The sequence below is a fragment of the Anabrus simplex genome, chromosome X (assembly GCF_040414725.1).
Source record: "Anabrus simplex isolate iqAnaSimp1 chromosome X, ASM4041472v1, whole genome shotgun sequence".
NCBI classification, from domain to species: Eukaryota; Metazoa; Arthropoda; class Insecta; order Orthoptera; family Tettigoniidae; genus Anabrus; species Anabrus simplex.
This window is the reverse complement of record NC_090279.1, coordinates 74226464-74233319: the sequence shown is the minus strand read 5'-3', so window position 1 is coordinate 74233319 and position 6856 is coordinate 74226464.

Below are 6856 nucleotides of genomic sequence, written 5' to 3'. Positions count from 1 at the left end.
CATTAGCAGTTTCAAGTTTTGTTCAATAGATAGTGTTCCTCAAGGCACTTCTATTAAATGTGCGGGGTTGAGGTGTACTTCCTGGTACAAATATTATAAGTCAAAATGGACTGGTAACACCACAGACCACATTAGGGAGAATAACAATATTTTTCACTTCCCAAGAGATGGCTGCAATGTGTGTGGTATACAAGCGAATGCTGACAGTAAACAAGCATATAACCTACAACTTGTATGAACAAATTATCTAGAAATCAATAATTAATATAATCAATAAGATAACAAAGTTGTTTCATTTGGAATCAACTAGTAAAATATCCTGTAACAGTAACAAAACAATGTGTCTTTTAGCTACTTTGTGTTCAAAACTATTTACAAATTCAAAAGTATTAGTAGGAATGATACCAGATCCCAAATAACATAGAATAGAGGTCTTTGGAATAATCCTAACTGCTGCACAAATCATAACGCAAGATTGTTGAACAACTTGAAGGAAAAGTGAAAACTAGGTAAATAAACAGTCAATCTCATAAAAAAGTATATTTTCTGTAGGACTATCAATCATGTGCCCTGAAATGAAGGATCAAACCCTGGTATCTGTTGAGCAATTTTCTACCTATTTCCATTACCGGATGATGGCTTATCAAATTATGTACATTACCTCACAAGAGTTTTCCTGCGATGACCCTGGCTCTGTTAACTCTGATTTAACTTCTTCTTTAAGAGCTATCACTTCTGATATGCGTTCAAAATTTTCCTGTGGAAAATAAGATATATTAGGTATGCTCATAACACACATCTACAAATACTGTCACTAACAAATGAGTATGTTAATTCATTGATTTCCAGTATTACAGTTACTTTCAGAATTTCACTGATGTTTAAGGATGATTTCTACCAGCAGAGAACTGTTATAACCAAAGGCTGTACTGAGAATGGTGTTACTATTCTTGCCCACTCCTTATGACAGAGAAAGGATGAGATGGAGAACAAAATATAAAATGCTAAATATTTTCTAGCCATATCAGAAGATATAATACCAGGGATGGAATTGGGGCCATCTCACACAGAATTTGGAAGGAAGCACCGATAGGCATAAACACTAAATTGTATGAACTGTTTTCATATGTACAATCATATCAATCAAATCATAAAAGTTGTGTGAACTAATTAGAAACATTACAACTGTTCTAAATAATTTTTTGTTCTCAGCATACAGTTTGTTTATAGACAGATTAAAATACCTTGAAATAATGGAATCATATTCTCTACTCTGGTTTTGCTAAGATCACAGGGGCTACATAAACCATTAAGGCAGTTCTGTTTCAAACAGCATATATCAATGCTTCCAAGTTTAAAATGAAAAAAAATAAACATGAATGAAGCAGACTTATCACAGTCATATACCAGCAAAATATGTGATGTAGCCCAAAGGAAAAGCAACTAGAAATGAAATATTTTACTACTATAAGCATGTTATGTAGTGTTCTGTGAGGAGCTGAGGGGATGAGAACACCGTCAGTGGAGAATCAGCAGTGTAAGAGTGTATATCTGCAGTTTCAGAAGATCCCTTATGATCTACGACAAAACATTGAAACTTTTCACTTGGATTCATAAAACCTTGTCAACAGTAAAGGGGGGAAGGTACTGTGAATAAAAGCTCATGTTTTAATATAAGTTAACCTACTACTAAAAGTGAATTAAAGTATCAAGTTCTACAATATACCAACTTAACGCATTCAATATAGAAGAGAACAGTAGCTGAACTAAGGAATGGATGAAAAGGATGAACAAAAAGGACAGGGAAATAATGAAAAAGAGGAAAGAAAAACTCTGTTTAATGTGCCTTAAGGGCCTCAAGAAATTCTTCTCAGAAATCCTGCATTCTAGAGCCCTTAGACATGGTTCTCTATATAACATAGGCTGACCTGCATTTGAGGAATAAAATGAGCTAATCACTACTCAGCCTTTTTGAATGAATTCAACGCCTGAGCAAAATACTTATTTTGAGATAAGTATATTCAGATTTTGAGCTATTTTATCCCTCACATGTCATAGGCAAATCTGCTCTTTCTTCAACACACATAATATCTTCCAGCACATTGTGGATGTGAGGGTAACCCAGAATAATCACACCTGTGTTGACTTTTTGTTTAGCAGACTGGCGTATCGTCTCAAAAACACTAACGAATGATTTGTGATGTAACTTCTTCTACACTAACTATGGTAGCAGTAATCATTTTTAACATGTGGTGCTAATGGTGGTGCAGTACTGTTGGAGAATATTAGTTTTAAAATCAATACAATGGGCCAACCATCCTCTATTATAATCGGAGGGGGAAAATAGAAGAGGTGCATTCCCTACAGGAAAGTTATTTAGATACTGACAGTAAAAAGTACAGACTAATCCAACCACAACCTTAAGTTCCTAAGAGTTGCCAGCTTTGTGTAGCACGTTGTGGTGTATTCCAAGACAAAGAAACAAAACAGAGTCGTACTACGCTTAGATGTCCATGCAGCAAATGGTGACTGCTGGTGTTAATACTGGGGAAGCACATAGTAAATTATACTTCTGTCTAACTTATTGAACTGCTAAGAGTAAGTTTCTATAATGTTATCTGGAATGAGACTTACAAGTGATGCATTTGTTGTTCCTTCAAGCCCAGCTGGTTCCTCTTTGATCTTTATTTCCACGTCCATTTCGTACTGCAACTGAAGTAGAAGGTACTGAGATCGATGATTACTTCCAATGACCTTACACTGAAATATAAGCCAGAAAAATATATTACCTTGTTGGTGTCATTGCTACTTATGTTGTTTGTCAACAGACTAAGCAACAAGCTTGTAATTTTACATGATCATCATATTATGATCATAATGAAGAACTCAAAATTTGATATGCCTGTTGATATTATGATCATAGCTAAGGACCTCAAGTTTTCTATGACTGATACTTCGATCATAGCTAAAGGCATCTAGTTTTACATGACTTCTAAAACAGTGATCACTTAAATAGGAAATATAAGTTAACATATCTGTCAATATCAAGATCATAGTCAAAGGACCCCTAGTATTATATGACACCATATATCATACAGTTTTATATGGAACTGAAACCGCAACAAGATGACCTTTCTTATTAAAAATCCAATGCGCATCGCTTGTGATCGAAATGCACAGAACTTCTTGAAAATTCAGTGACTATTCCGTTTGCATATCACTCTGATCACCTGGGTCCATATCTTGAAATCTTCCTACAATTTATGAAAACCTATAACTTGTTTTCCGGTCATTGACAGGTCAGGGATGGAATGAATGAAGAAGATAAAGGCTATTAGTATGATAGGGTCGCCACTCCCAAAGTGATTTATTAATGACTGATAGTTGCTATGAAATGAGAATGGAGTGTGTTGCTGGAATGAAAGATGACCGGGAAAACCGGAGTACCCGGAGGAAAACCTGTCCCGCCTCCGATTTGTCCGGCACAAATCTCACATGGAGTGACCGGGATTTGAACCACGGTATCCAGCGGTGAGAGGCCGACGCGCTGCCGTCTGAGCCACGGAGACTCCCTTCCTACAATTTATATCCTTTGCAATTAGCTTCAAAACTAACTCAACAAGATGACAACTCTTTGAGATTTGTTCTATCAAAATTTTCCTTCTCAGGATCAAATTATCTCAAAACATTCTCCCCTCATCCAGCTGATTCACTATTTCTTTATTTGAGACATTCTCTATCAATCTGATAATCAAGAACTTCTGATATCATGGCCATTCAAAGGATTCAAATCTGTGTTTTCGGCATCCGTGTTTCACTTCCATATGGTGTCGTACTCCATATTCAGTGTAAACAGAATTTTAAAATTATTCAATCTGTGAACCTAACGAATGTGATGGAGAACAGATGGAAATTTAGGCTGGATTCAGTGATGATATTTATCAATATTTACAAGGCATGTGTTAGTGTACCATGGCACGTGATCTCCGATGCATTGGTAAAAAAAAGGGCAGGGAGAGGAGAACCAATTATAAAAGCCATGAAAGACAAGTGAGTAAGCAGTATGAATACTACGATGGGACAAACTATCTGGTTCAAAGTAGAAACAGGACTTCAAAAAGGATGTGTTTTATCCCCTCCAATCTTCACTACAGTCATGGAAGAAATCCACAAAAGTATACAAACAATGGGAAACAAGAAGGCATCTCTGCAGATGATACAGTAATATGCGGAGAAGATGAAATGGAAGCACAAGAACAAGACACTGTGTGGAATTAGGAGATAGAGGAATATGGAATGAAAATAAGTATGGAAAAGTGTATGATAGTAGTGGTGTCGAGAGGTAATAGAGAAGGAAGTGGGAATATTGAAGTAAATGGAAGACCATTAGAAGTTGTGGAAAAAGCTTCAAGTATTTGGGGAGAATAATTGCAGAAGATGGGAAAATAAATTAAGAAATTGGAAAGAGAATTGAACAAGCCAATGAGTTTTACTAATGTGTGAGATGTATAGTCTGTAACTGGGACGCCCGAAAGATATATGAGAAAATTCTACACCCAATGTATTAAAAACAATTTTGACATATGCATCAGGCACATGGACAACAATAAAACATGATGAAAGCAGAATGCAAGAGGCCAAGATGAAATTCCTTAAGAGAAATAATAGGGAGGGCAAGAAGGGATAAAGTCAGAAACATAGACATCAGGGAGAGGATTGGATTCCCTGAACTGAAAGGCAAGATAGAGTCCCGTAAGCTAAAATGGTATGGACACATGATGAGAATGGAAGAGGATAGAGTACCAAAGTAAGTATTTACAGAGAAAGTCATAAGAGAAAGACATCGGGGAATGCCCAGAAAAGGGTGAATGGATATGGAAAGGAGAGTACAGACAAGAATGGAGTAAATGTAGAAAACATATTCGAGGAAGGAAGGGAGTGATGGAGAAAAACTGAGGAGGTACTTGATTCACATTTCAATGCAAAAGACTGGAAACGGAAAATGAAGAAAATTCTACTGATATGAAGACAAAAATGTATACAATTGTCCTATCAGCTCATTGCATTGAGCAATGCCATAAACAATTACTTAAGTGTCCTTTCTTTATTTTTCTGCGCATGTCACGTCTAATGACACAACCGAGTGGTGTTTACCAGAGCGCCCCTTGTAGGGAGTTCCATGTCAAACAATTGGTTTAAATGTTTAGCAGTTTCAATCAATCAATACTGATCTGCATTTAGGGCAGTCACTCAGGTGGCAGATTCCCTATCTGTTGTTTTACAAATCTTTTCTTAAATGATTTCAAAGAAACTGGAAATTTATTGAACATCTCCCTTGGTAAGTTTTTCCAATCCTAAACTCCCCTTCCTATAAATGAATATTTGCCCCAGTCTGTACTCTTGAATTCCAACTTTATCTTCATCTTTATCTTTCCTACTTTTAAAGATGCCACTCAAACTTATTTGTCTACTAATGTCATTCCATGCCATCTCCCCGCTAGCGGCTCCGAGCATACCACTTGTTACAAACCATCACTCTCATTTTGGTTCCATATTGAAAACAGCAAGCACACTTAGTTTACAAAAGGAGTATATTTATTACCCCGTCTATTCAATACAATTAATACCACGTTATGTGGTTAAATAAACATAGATGTTCAAAATTTTAAGGGGACAAGTTCTGCCCTTCCCTTATTTGGCATCATCAGCCTTATTTAATCTTAAAACAAACATTATTTAGAGGACAATAATATTTATGTTTTCCAAAATTTGAACTGTGATGTCTTAAGGCTAAAAACAATAAGAAATAGTAGGTACAATATATGACGTTGAGATATGACATATACAGCACATGTTAAAATCATTTTAAACAATTTTAAAATCTTTGTCCAAAAGCAAATTTGTGTCATATAAAATTCTTAAAACAACTCTTGTCTGGAACTGAAGTGGATCTTCTTCGTAAGAAAATTCGAGCATATGTTAGCTTGAGGCAATTGTCAATACAAGTCTTCAATTGAGTAGCTGGTTGAAACGTTGAGGCTGGATTTTGTTTATTTTTGCGAAGAGGAGCTAAAGAATATTGACCAGGAGAAGAGGCGAATGTTTCAAATTATCTTATTAAGTTGATTGATCCATAAATTATCGTAATATGTAGTAATATAACCAATGCAAGGAAAGATGTTGTTGTGCTGGTTGAAGCTGCTTTTGAAACAATTATATCTGGTATTTGACAGGTAAGTTTGTATTTCTCGTGAATGTGTATTCCCTCTAGAAGATGTAGACCATCGTAGAAAAGGATGTGCATATACTGTAATGAAACAAAGAAGAAAGACGTGTAACACGGTGTGTGTTTTACCTTCCCCTCAACATTCCGATCCTCCTCTACCACATCGATACAACACGAGGAGTAGGAACAACGCTGCTAATACACAAAGATATACATAGTTACGGCGAATGAGTAAGTACCCGTTTTACATAATAAATAACTCTTGGATATCAACATACAATTTAAACACACACCGTCATACACGCCTTTCTTTTTGTTGGTTTCATTACAGTATAACCACATCCTTTTCCACGATTCTCTACATCTTCTAGAGGGACTACACTCTCACGAGAATTTCAAACATACCTGTCAAATACCAGATATACTCGTCCCAAAAGCAGCATCAACCAGCATATCAACATATTTTTGCATTGGTTATATTACGATAATTTATGGATCAACGAACTTAATAAGGTAATTTAAAACATTCGCCTTTCCTCCTGGCCAATATTCTTAGGCTACTGTTCACAAAAGGATACAAAACCCAACCTCAACGTTTCAACCAATCTAGTCTATTGAAGACTTGTAATG